General features: G+C 37.0%; 1 protein-coding gene across 4 annotated transcripts in view; it reads right to left on the bottom strand.

Moving 5' to 3' along the window:
- AUTS2 (activator of transcription and developmental regulator AUTS2) overlaps positions 1–13900 on the bottom strand; it is a 1196629-nt gene that overhangs the window by 591263 nt on the left and 591466 nt on the right. The gene's annotated exons all lie outside the window — the stretch shown is intronic.

The following is a 13900-nucleotide window of genomic DNA, read 5'->3' as shown; positions in this document are numbered from 1 at the left end:
GGGGGAAATAATTGATGTTATTTTAAAATGCTATGTATACTTGTATAGCTACACATATGATTATGCATAAACATTAAGTGTGCATACATGTAGCATCACACGACTTTCAAAGTACAATTTTTATTGTTTTTTAACGTAATTTTAGTAAGATATATTCTCACCAAATAATCTATTCATAGTATACAATCAATGGCTCACAGTATCATCATATGGTTGTGCAATCTTTATCACAATAAATTTTAGAACATTTTCATTACTCCAAGAAAAATAAATAAATAAAAAAGAACACCCAAAACATCCCACATTCTTTATCTTTCCCAATATTAATACATATTTTTTGTCTTTTCTTTACTCATCTGCCACTGCTAATTCATGTTGGGTCATTGTTTCTTCCCACTGTAATGCATACTCTTGAAAGGTAAAACCACTCTATTCATTATCACTGCATCCCCAGGGCCAGGTACCTGGTAAGCAAGAAGTTTTACTGCATAAAGGGAGTGTCAGTCACAAGGTTTTCATAATCACATGGCCAAAAACTATAGAATTATACAATCGTCATCAAGAATCCAATCTTCTGGATTACAGTTCAACAGTTTCCTTCTAGCTTTTCAAATGCAGTAGAAAATAAAAAGGAATATCTATGTTATGCATAAGGGTAACTTCCAGAATGACCTCTCAAGTATATGAAATTGCGCAGCCACTGAAATTTTGTTTTAATTTTTTCCCCCTTTTTGTTAAGAAGTCATTCTCAATCCCATGATGTCAGGGCCAGGCTCATTCCTGGGAGCTATATCTCATGTAGAGGGGAAGGCAATGAGCTTATTTGCAGAGTAAGCTGAGAGAGAGGGGGTCAGACCTGAGCAACAAAAGAGGTTCTTGGGGTGACTCTTAGGCATAATTAGAAGTAGGCTTAGCTTCTCCTTTGCAGGAATAAGTTCCATAAGAGCAGACCCCAAGATCAATGACTTGACTTATTAAATTGGGAGTCCCTAATGTTTGTGAGAATATCAGGAATTACTGAGGTGGAGAAGTTTAATATTTCCATATTTCCTGTTGTTCCTCAAGAGAACTTAGCAAATACTTTCTTATTTTCTTCCAAAATACTCTGGCATGCATTGAGGCATTACATTTACCTGTACAGCATAACAGCTCTTTTTCCCTATTCCAGGTTCCATGTAATTACATTGCTTAAACAAACTGACCATGCAGGTTAAATCAGACAGTGTGCTACAGAAAATATAAATTTTGCACCAAATAATTATCTTTTCCTTCGGTATTGACTATCATCCATTACCCTGTATTCTCATTTACCTCAGTCCTAACCAAGTCTGTATCATTCATATTTCTAATTGAAGTCTGATCTCTTTTTCAGCTTCTTTAGCAGCTGCTATATGGAGTACTGCTGACTTTCAGAGTTGCAGAACTGGAACTTCGAGTCTCAGGTATCACAAAGATACCCAAAGTTCCAAGGAACTACCAGGTTATACACAAAGAGCTCAGCATCTCAGAATTTAGAAATAACAGTTAAAACTCAGGAACAGATGTGATTGCTGTAAAAGCCTTTCTAATAAGCCTTATTGAAGATTCTGTCGATTCTGAAGATATAGTCGATTGCCCAATATCTGCCCACATTCTATCTCCTGATAACCTATGCACTCTAATTCAATTCTCAGCCTTCGCTCATTATAGTTAATTTGAATTAGCAAGGGCTTACAATATTTGTCCTTTAGTTTCTGGCTTATTTCACTCAATATAATGTCCTCAAGGTTCATTCACCTAGTTGCAAACCTCATAATCAAAGTAGAAAGAATTTTAGCAATTATTTAGTATGGTTCCCTCATTTTTCTGAGAAAACTGATGCTCAAAAGGTTTATTTTGTTACTCAAGAGCATACAGCTAATAGGTAGCAGAGAGAGAAATGAGAACCATTTCTGATGTCAAAACCAGGGCTTTTCTCATATATTAAAAAAAGTATGTAAGAGAATATAAATATACATGCTGATGTAAAACACCTAGCTAAGTGTCTGCACATTGAAAGGCATTTACTTAGCAGTAATAATGCTATACATTTTTATTTATTCTTGGGAATAGACCTAACTGTATTACATATGTATAAGTATAAAGAAGCCAACCTTTTCAAGCTTTTACTTAAGAGATCAGAACAATAAATATCTGAGCCTTATACTTGCTATCATCGTACCTATTTTGACCTCAAAAGATATACTGGCAGCTAACATTAATAGTACCTGAACTACTACTAAGCCTCCCAATCAATGTCCAAAAAAGTTTCCCTGTCAGTATGTCTTGATGGGAAAAGTCTGCCTGGTTCACACTTTTTTGCTGATTTCAATTTATTCCTTTTAAATGAAAATGATGGTTTATTTAAGAACCTTATTCCATACTCATCAATGCATTAATATATATTCTTATAGATTCTGCCATTACTGATCAAATCTGAATTATTTCTATTCAGCTGCTGCAACCATATATTCCAGACTAGCTTAGAGAATAAGACAGCCTGAGATGGTTCTGATGTGATATGCTTTGAATCCTTCTTGTGTCAGATGAAATTTGATTATATCCATTGTTTTTATTATTCAAAATATACTGACAGTCCATCTACACCGCAAGAAATTTCTATCCATTTTATTCAGTATAGTTTTTATGCTGAAAGAAGGGGTGGGATATTTCTCCACCCACCATTCTCTACAAGGAGATATGAGGCTGCTAAAGCCCAGCTGATTTCCCAAGCCCAATTATTTCATCGTGCTCTCTCCTCCTCAACAGCACACTTCACCTGGGGAAACAGTCTGCCTAAACACTGCACACTTAATGGAGTCCCAGAAGCTGTCTCAATTTCATTGCTTCTGACTAATAGGCTGTGATACTTTTTCCCTAAACAGATCAGAGCTCTTCCACGACTCCATATGCTCCTCCTATAACATAAAAGGGGGGTGGGGGTGGGGCGGTAGCGGAGGAGAAGCTACTCTGATGAAAGAGAGAGAGTATTCATTCCTTTTGTGGTTCCTTCATTACTGCCTAATACCTGCATCTCTTCAGGGCACAGCAATCTCATTTAATCCAATCTGGGAGCTTCTTTTTTTTTCCAGATAATGACAATAATAGGTGTTTCTGTTATTATCCTTAGCAGTAACACTGAACAGCTGGAATCTACACATTTTGCAATAATTAACAGGCAGAAAAGCCAAGTTTTTCCTTCCCTGAAATACCTCAGAAAATGATTACCAAAGAGTACTTTAGGTTGAGAGAGAAATTAAGGAAGCAACAGGAATGAAGGTTTCTTCAAACTTTTAAGAACAAAGACAAGGTTTTAAAAATTCTCTCATTCTCTTCTGACATTGAGAAGTAGACTTAGTAATCATATTTAAAGGGTCACCCTTTTTCTTATCTGTTTTTCTGTTTTAAAATCAGGCTGATTTCCAGTGATAGGTACCATTGTATCAAAGGGTCCACCTACTTCTCCACAGAGAGATTTACTTTATTGCAGATTTTTTTTCTAATTCTTAACAATAATATTAATTACTGTGTTGTACTGAATCTTTTTCTCCTTCAATAATTGAAGCATTTCTGGAAAGGACCTCCAGAAAAAGTGCCTACTTATTTTTTTCGAAAATAATGTTTTAAAAAGTTTATAAATACTTGAAGATGGCATTCCTGCCATCTCTCAGGGTCACACTTAGGTGAAGACTTATAAGAAAAAGCAGAAGCATTGAAAAACCTAGGCCCAAAAAAAGGATGAAGAACTGTTTAAGGTATTTCTTGAAATGTGATGGCCTCTCTACATCCGACACCCCCAACCTGAACAAATTTGTTCTGCCTGAGATAATGCCTCTTAAATAATGTGATAATGAACCAAAATAATTAATCCAACTAGCTTTCAGTGCCTGCTAAAACTCAGCAGTTCTCTCTCTCTCTTTTTTTTTTTTTTTACATGGGCAGGCACCGGGAATTGAACCCAGATCCTCTGGCATCACAGGCAAGCATTCCTGCCTGCTGAGCCACCATGGCCCACCCAGCAGCTCTCTTCTTAAGGCAAAGTACAATAGTAATATATAATTATATTTGGCACTTAACTTCTGTGTCCATAAATAGTATCTCACAAACTATTTTTTGGGTCAAAACAGGCCTTGATTTTCCTACTAGAGACAGCTATTATTATTGTCAAACTTTAAACTCCTGACAGAGTTGGGATGGGAGAGATAGCCAATTCTCTTTCTCATATCAAAGTCCTTCACAGTCCCTCAAAGAAGCATATTCCCTTCCCTCATCGTGGCACTTGCCAAGAATGTATGGGACCACCTTGCGGTCAATATTTCCTTGATCAGAAGGAAATTTTTTTTCTTGTTGTTGTGGTAAAAATCAATAATCTTCCAAAAGGTCCTTTAGTCACTGAAATGAGATGTTTTGTCCTTAAATCTCAGTTCTCCTACTTATGAATTGTGACCTTGATAAGAAGGAAATATCCTGTGGTTCATGGGTTATACAGAAAGTGACAAAAGTGACTGTGGAAGATACCGGAGGTCGTCTTCTGGTCACGTTATTATGCTTACAGTTATAAACCTACACTGGTACTGCCCAGGTCTCATAGATAGTCTCCTTTGTCATCTTTTTTATAACACAATCACATATTTTGGTAAACCAGGAACAGAAAAGAAGAAAGTACTTCAAATATAAAATGTAGATATGAGGAATCCTAGTACTAACTGAATTCATTATTCTGAAAAATATTCTTCACAGAGACAAAAAAATCATAAGAATATGTAGAGAATAATAAAAAATTATTAAAGTGAATTCTAGGTTGTGTCTGAGATTTAAATAACCCTGACAGCAGGTTATACGAATTGCTGCACTTTCTTCCCCAAAGGCAAACATCTGAAACAGTCACGGGCTGGCAACAGACCTACTTTTATCATGTTGGAATATTAGGTTGGGAGAGTTTAATCTGAATAGTGCCCTGTACAGGGATTAACATTTCCCTTTAATTTTTTTTTTTCCCAGTGTTTGGCATTTTTTTCTCATTGTGGCAAAAATCAACAATCTTCCAAAAGGTCCTTTAGTCACTGAAATGAGATGTTTTGTCCTTAAATCTCAGTTCTCCTACTTATGAATTGTGACCTTGAACAAGGTACGTTAATTATCTGCACCTCAAGATTTAAACTTGTAAACTAAAGACACTATCTATAAGGCAGTAGAGGTATGGTTTAAATGCAATAATGCATATAAAGTATTTAGCATTGTGTCTGATACAGAGTAAAGACTCACTCTGTTAGCTTGTACTCATATTCATGTTTAATACATACCTGTCTGCATTGTTACTTCATTGACTTATAATAGTATCTCATTAGTGTCTTCAAAAGCAGTTTCTTCCCCTCATTATGTTTGATAAGGTACAAGCATCTATTTTTAGATAATGCCAAACAATCAAGAAGAGCTCAGGTTCTACAAGTTTCTAACCTTGACAATGAGCCTGCCAAGAGCTAAGGACCACAGGTTTGGCAATACAGCAGCAATCTAGAAGGCAGTCAGGCTTGGTACAGATGGAAGACAAAGGTAGAAGAATGTCATCTATGATCACAACTACCAGTTCAAGGAATCACACGGGGTTGATTACATTCTCATCATTCAGCTTTCATCCTTTCCCCTCTGTGCACATGTTGGCTTTCTCTGGTTGTCGCTAATATCTCTCTGGTGGTTGTTTTTCTAGGGTTCACATCTTGCTTGCTTTCTGCCTGTGGGCTAGACTCTCACTTACAGAGAAGTAAAATAATAATAAATGCAAGGAGTTTCCCTATAACATTTCTATTTCCTCCCCATGTCACTCTGCTCCCTAAATTAGAATTCCATGTGCCCATACCCCACACGGAACATCGGCAGTCTTATGGAGGTGGTGTCTCAGAGTTTCTTCATGCCTTTAGCTTTCAGTTTGTTGCACTGTAACATATTGAGACCAATGAGGATCTTCCCCTCTTTTTACACTGGCAAGTACAAAATGTGGTTTAAAAACACAGGTACAGGAAATTAGCACAGTACAGGTAATTAGCACAACTGCCACCTACACTATCAGGTTCACTTTAGGGAATATGATGAAGAGGCAGCTTTCATCCTACTCTCTCATTTAGTACCATGGTCTCCTCTCAGTTTCTCACTTTCTACATCTGTGTTAGGTTCGTAAAGCTTTGCAATTAGCAAACTAGTATTAAATACAGACTTTGCTCAAGGTATCTCAAAAGTGATTTGAAAGGAGCAGCACACAAAACTTTCATTCATTTGCAAATTTACAGCAACTAATTCAAAACCAATACTTTATTTGCTAGAATTAAAAGGCCCACCCTAAATTCATGCATTTCCTGAGGAATTTTATAAGACATGGGGTTATTTTATTCTTTTGAAGGCAAGAGTACAATCAATAGGTAAAAGAGACCTCCTCCCTAATGAAAGGAGGAGGAACACAGCATTTCTTTTAAAGCCTACACAAAATCTGTGATACAGTGCTTTCACCATGATTTCATTGACTCTTCTTATGATCACTTTGAGGGAGGGGTGCTGGTTTGAAAGTGCTATATGCCCCAGAAAAGTTATGTCCATTAATCCTGATTCAATATCGTACGGTGGAAACCCTTTGATCAGATTATCACTCTGGCACACCCAATTGTGGGTGTGGCCTTTTGGTTAGATGTGACTCTGCTCATTCAAGGTATGTCTTGATTAGTTTACTGGATTAGTTACTTGATTAGTCCTGTAAAAGAGGAAACATTTTGGAGAAATCTCAGAGTAAATGCAGATGCTTAGAGAACTGCTGCTTCAGAGCTGACAGAGACACAGCTATCTGGAGATGCCTGGAGTGCTGGCAGAGAAAGCAAATACCTAGACACTGGCAGAGCCCAGCAGACATTGCCATGTGCCTTCCCATGAGATGCCAAGCAAGCTGGAACCCAGAGTTGTGTTCCAGTGGAAGTAAGTGAAGGACCACAGATGCTTAAGAGGAAAACGCTGGAAACACAGGCTAAAAGCAATGGAGCCTAGGAGCAAGGGACCAGCAGATCATATGCCTTCTCGACTGGCAGACATGTTCTGGACCCGTCAGTCTTCTTGAGGCAAGGTATCTATCCCTGTGTGTCTTAATTTGGACATTTTCTCAGCCTTAGAACTGTAAACTTATAGCTTACTAAATTCTCTTTATAAAAGCCATTCCATTTGTGGTATACTGCATTCTGGCAGAAAGTATTACTGCCAGAAAAGTATTACTGGTCCCATTTTTATAGTCAGACTAACTGAGACATAGTAAAATTAAATTATTTGCCTAAGACCATATAGCTAATTAAAGCAAAGAGTTAGGATTCAAAATCCAGGCATCTGAATCCAACGACCACTTTTTGGTTTCTTTTTATATGAAAAACTGTCTATTTCACAAAGAACAATTAAATTGGTTACTGATGAATGTGAATTCTTTATTTACGCAGGGGCCAAGAATGCATTATAGCATAAAATCTGAATAAATATGTTAATCATCTATGACTTTACTATGAATAAAAAATAATGACAAAGTACGTCACTCTAAATTATTCCTAAATATTCCTGCAATGCATGACTATGAAAAAATATATGAAGGGTATTAATTCAATGTATAAACAAAAACTTGAGTTTGTATTACTAGCATTCACATTATTAGGAAAGCACTGGCTCACGTTATAGAAGTATCATATACATAATGTGACACATCACTGTGCTACCAAAGAACAATGTCTAAGATCTAATTCAATAACGTTTCAGTAATGTACTTAAACCTAATACTTGAGGAAAATGCTGCATTGATGCTTCAGGAAAGAGCAGACCATCTAATCTCAGAGGTATATATAACCTAAGAAAAATTAAATTATTTTAAGAAAATATGACAGACTAAACAAAGTGTGTAATGGTTAACCATACTGGAATGAATATGCTATGGTTGAAACATCCACTTTCTTCATTCTGAACAAAATTATCAGCAATGGGATAACTAACAGTATATATACTATAAATGCTACAGGAAACTGCTATTCCTTTTCAAGCATTAAAAGAAGTGATACTGGGTTAAAAAGAATGCAAACAACATCAGTAAAACAAGAGTAACACAACTGAAAAACCAGGGCAGATTTCTGCACTCATCAACTCCGATAAGATTTAGGGAAATCTCACTGCATGTGTTCTAATAGCAAATCCCTGTTATTAGAAGAGGGTAATTGGAACTCAGCACAGCCCAGGCTGTGAGAAGAACATCTCTATTGTAAGAATTTGGTTCAGCAAAAGTGCAGCAGTGAGGAAATTTGTGAAATGAGTAAGCAGTAGACAATTAAGGAATTTAAAACAGCTGCCTAGGAGATGAGATGAGGCCAACTGGCAGGAAAAAGGCAATTTTAATACTAATTATCATATATGAAAGAAGACAAGAGTCCTCCCTTCACTCTTTAATGTACAGTATTTCTTGTTCCAGTCAAGCATTTACCTTGGCAAAATAAAATCTACAATTTTATTTAACACCAATCAACACTTATTACAGTATCTTTTGGACAGTATCAGGTATGGGAGAAAGTTCAAAGGAAAATGATGGCAAGAAGGGTGCCAACCTGGAAAAAATCTTGTTGAGTTTTATTAACATACAACAAATATTCTGTACAATAGTCTCTTGCTCAGAAGCAATCTAGATGTCACTTTGTAAACTTTCTGAAGGATATAAAGTGTACAACATGAGCCATTCAGCTATTATTCAACTTTAACATGCTCCACCTCAAACCACAAATCTGCACTGGGTCAGGGTTCAGGAAGTCCTTCATGCTAATACACACTGCTCCATGTTGACTTGAGAGAAGGTGGCTTTACCACATGTATAGAAGTACAGTGTGTGTATATGCATGTGTGTGTGTGTGTGTGTGTGTAAACTTCAAAAAATAAAGCTGATAACTCAGGTGATCTACATGTCAGAATTCCTTCTCCCTCCCCTAATACTGAAGATATAAGGGGATGCTCCAGAGAGAAACTGATCAACTGCTAAGTACAGACACACTGCAAATATTAACTCATTTAATACTCACAGCCCCATTTTATAGATAAAGAAACTGAGAGTCAAACAAGCAAGTGATCTGTCACATAGCTGCATTTATTATCCTCCACTTGGTACCCTGGGCATTAATCTGACTCCAAGCCCTATGCACCACAACAAATCCTAGCAAAACAACTGTTACCTATCCATAGAATGTACATTTGTCTGTCTTCCTTAGTAATGGTCAGAATCACAGAAACAAGAATTACTATTTATTCCTATGAAAGAACCTTCCTTCTTGAGGGAATCAATAATCAAACTATCGCCTTGCCAAGATTCAATGCCATGGTAGGGAGTCTGGCTTAGAGCAAACATATACGGACCCCATTTTCCTCCTCTGGTGTTTGTCTTTTTCCTCCAATTCCATATTCATCAACGCTTGGGCAAAGCATGGCTCTCCTCAGTTTCCGTTTTACCTCATTATCAGCTCACTATAATAGGTAAGATCATTTAGAACCACACTCTCCTGAGGAATGAGGGACTGGCCCATGCAGCCTCCTTTCCTCTTGGGACACTAATGTCATCATTGAAACATACTGCTGATGGTCCTCCTTTCCACGGGGTTAGTCTGTGTAATCACTAGTGCTGAGCAGTCCTGGTGATTCTTGGTATAATTCCCACATTTTCTGGAATACCTTGGCTCATTTAAGGTTTCTTACAGATGCCTTTTCTTTCCTACAAAGAAAAACATGAATCTAGATTTTTAGACAGACAAATAGTTTAAAAAGAAAACAGAACACACATTTATGTCCACAAGTTAGCAAATGGTGGAGATTCTCTAACCATAGCCCACAAGGCTCATGCTTAGAGGATGTGGAGAGTCAGCGTCAAGTTCTCACGAAAGCTAAAGAAGATGGAGGACTCAGGCTTTGGCATTCTCTAGACTCATATGATAAAGTCATCAAACACCACACTTGCTTTTATCCCAAAGCTCCCATCTGATGGGTTATGGATTTCAGACAGACTTATAGGCAACCCAACCAATTTCTACTTCTACTGATCAAGACCATCTCTCCCCTTTGTTCCTCAACCTATGGCTTCTGCGACCATCCACACACAAAAGATAATACCACCCAGATTTATCCACAACACCCAGTCTTAGAGCAGTGGCAACCTCTGCAATCTCCTGGCTCTTCACAAGGCAGCTGCCTTCCACTCCCTTCTCAGCTGCCTTCTCCTGTAAAAGAACTTGACCTTTCAAATTCTTAAATCTCACTTAAGCAGCAGCTGTGGAATCACATAATCATACCCTCAATAAAACAAAAGAAGGTATCTCACCCACTAACAACCATTCCTCTCTGTATAGAAGCATTACCAAGTAGTTGGCACATAATAACCATGTAATGTTAGTGTGTTACATTATTAATGACTGTGATAGGATATGGAAGTAAACTTACTTTAAAGGTTTTTACAAATGATTTATTTACCAAAAACATGGATTTTAGCAACTGAATTCTTTCATTCTCAAGATTTAAGACTTTTCTCCTTACTGGATAAATGGGAAAGTGATGGTGTTGATCTCCATCAATATTACAAAAGATGTATTCCAGGTACCTGGCACAAGCACTAATATTTTCCTTCTCTTGGTGTGGTTCCAAAACAAGGCCAATTGAGTATGCTGATAATTTATATTCGGCCTCTTATTACTGAACATGCTGATTATCTAAATATAGTCCATTCTATATGGCAGCAGAAAGAGAAGTCTTGATGGAAGAAATTCATATAAACATCTCAATGCATGCCAGCATAAGTTATTTAACAGACCATTATTCTTCATTCATTTCTACCCTAGAGATAAACAGACCAAGGGAAAAGTGATCAATTTTTTCTTAAATTGAAATCCTAATTTTCAACCTAGTTCTTCTTGCAAATATGATGGTCTTGGTAAGATAACAAAATAAAGTGGGAAATTCTCCACTGTCATAAGTTATGTTCTCAAATTCAAATAATTTAAAGCTCTTTCGAATGGCTTCTCTACTAATCTCCTATCATCAGTAGCACTGTCCAGCAAAATTAGACCTGTAAAGGCAGCATACAACATAGCTGTTAAGAAAATGGATCATGGAGCCAGAATACCTGAGTTTGAATCTTACTTCCACTACTTATTGGCTGCATGATTTGGGGCAAGTTACTTAACTTCTCTCTGCCTCAGTTTCCTTCTTCAAAAAAATATGAGCACATGTTATAACAACAATATAAGACCTTTCATAGCATGTATCAACTCTTACTGCTCTTTAATTCCACCTATGGAAAGACTCTAAGATCCAAACTACATAAGCCTCAGTGTAGGATATCAATGTTTCTGAAAAGCTCCTTATAATATGATCAAAATTACAATGAAAAGAAATGACTTCATGACTGACTACTTTTCAATCCCAAATAGCACCAAACATGGCTGCCCACTGGCTCTTCTTTGCAAATCAGAAACAATTTGTTCAAAACTTTAAATGAATTTGATGCATGTCTTTCTGCCATCACAAGTAGTAAGACAAGTAGCCACATACATTAGAAAAGCCTCAAAAAGGTATTAATCCCATTATTAATTACTGCCAGAAAAATAGCTTAATATCATCTGGGCCTAAACCAAAACAATTGGTCTTGCTATCTCAAATTATCTGCTATCTCTAATGGCTAAGAGAGATGCCAATGGTGCTGTAAATCAATTCCCACATGATATTAGGGAGTATCAATTCATGAAAGGCCTACTATGTGCCACATTTGCTAGGCAATGGGGATATAAAAATACATAAAGCACTGCTATAAGAAGCTTAAAATCTAATAAAGGAGACATAAAAAACTATAATGCAAACTATTAGTATCTTAAAAGCAAGTAATAGTCACATTTGGTTGGCATATACATTTCTCTTACTTTCATGTATGAATTATAATTATGAGGAACAATTCTCTAAGCACAGATTAGGCCAAAAATCAGGCTTGAAAGAAAAGAGACACACAAAGGTATCTGTATAAACATTGAACTCAGTCTCAAAAAAGAGATCTGACAACAGTAAAAAAAGGACTTGTGTTTCCTTTGGGGCACAACCATAACTTTGGTAAATCAGTGAAGTTAAGGAACTCCTAAACTGTAGCCACTAGATCAGTAAGTGGGGATTTCTTCTTTGGTTTCAGTGTTTAGGCCAAAAAAGAGAGAGTGCTAGATGAAAGAAAACCCAAACTTTCAACTACAGAGACAATGCTCTATCTAGTCTAGAAAACAGAATTACATGTAAGATTCCTTGTTTCATTTAATTATTCATTCAAAATTACATATAATATATATTTTATATATTCAAAACCATAAATAAAGTGTTAGGTCTTGCTCTACAAACTGGGAATACAACCAAGACCAGGTAAACATTCTAGCTGGGAAGACATACAATAAAATAAATAAAAATTCAGCGACATAACAAAAGATGTGACACACTCCAGTTACATTACAGTAAAAACGGAGGGTAAGAATGAGAAATTCCCAGATGGAACTCCCAAGAGGCCTTCTCTAGCTTTCATATAGGCTTGTGCTGGTTTGAAGCTGATATTCATCCCAGAAGAGCCAAATTCTTTTAATTCAATTTTGTGGTAGCAGAATTATTGTTGGGTGGGACCCCTTGATTAGGTTATTTCCTTGGAGATGTGACCCCACCCATTCAAGGTGGGTCTTAACCAGCTTTCTGGAGTCCTTTTAAGAGAACTGATGTAGAGAGCAGAGAGATGAAACCAAGACACAGACATTTGGAGATATCTGGAGACAGACAGAAGCTCAGAGAAACTGAAAGCAATGAAACCCAGGAGCAAAGAGCCAGCAGGTATTACCATATGCCTTCCCATGTGACACTGAAACCCCAGACATAATCAGCCTTTCTTGAGCAAAGCTCTCTTCTTGTTAATGCCTTAATCTGGAAATTTTCATGGACTTAGAATTATAATTTGTAACTTCATAAATTCCCTTTATAAAAGCCAATCCATTTCTGGTATATTACATTCTGGCAGCATTAGCAAACCCAAATCAAATTTGGTACCAGAGAAGTGGGATGCTGCTGAGTTTACAAATACCAAACATGCTGGAACAGCTTTTCAAATGGACAAGGGAAAGATTCTAGAAGAACTGTGAGAAGGGTCAAAGGAAAGCCTAGAGCACTCTGAAGACTGTTGGCAGAAATACAAACTCTAAAGATGCTTCCAATATGATCTTGGACAAAAATAATGCATGTGGTATTGCAAACTGTAAGGAAGGTGATCTTTGTTTTAAAGTGGCAGAGGATGTGGCAAAATTGAGTGCTGGTGTTGGACAGAGGGTAAAACTTAAAAGCAATGAGCTCGGATATCTCTTAGACAAAATTTCCAAATGTGGAAAATGCAGCCTGGTTTATCCTTGCAGCTTATAGTAAAATATGAGAGGAAAGAGATAATCTGAGAACTGAACTTTTGAATACAAAGAAACCAGAAACTGATAGTCTGGAAACTTCTGTGCTTCCAGAGAGTAAGACCCAGAGAATAGTGCCCCATGTAAGAGGTGAATGAAGCATGGAACCAGTCACTCATTACAGGACAAGCTAGGATTGGAAATGGGAGTTATCCAGGGAGAATTTGTGGAAAGTGCTATTATCTCATGGTCTGACCCCTGTATCCTGAATTCTAAGACAATATAATTTTTGTGAGAGTTGTATGAATGGAATCATTGCCAGTTTGGATTAAAATGGGCAGAAAAGGGACAGACTAAGGAAAAATGATTTCAATGGCAGAACAACAAAAGCTAAGGTCTGGAGCCAGGAACTCTTGGGCCAGGACAGTGGATCTACTCATGCA

This window comes from Tamandua tetradactyla, chromosome 23, assembly GCF_023851605.1.
Source record: "Tamandua tetradactyla isolate mTamTet1 chromosome 23, mTamTet1.pri, whole genome shotgun sequence".
Lineage (NCBI taxonomy): Eukaryota > Metazoa > Chordata > Mammalia > Pilosa > Myrmecophagidae > Tamandua > Tamandua tetradactyla.
The sequence above is the reverse complement of the archived record's forward strand: the minus strand, read 5'-3'. Positions and strand labels throughout refer to the sequence as shown.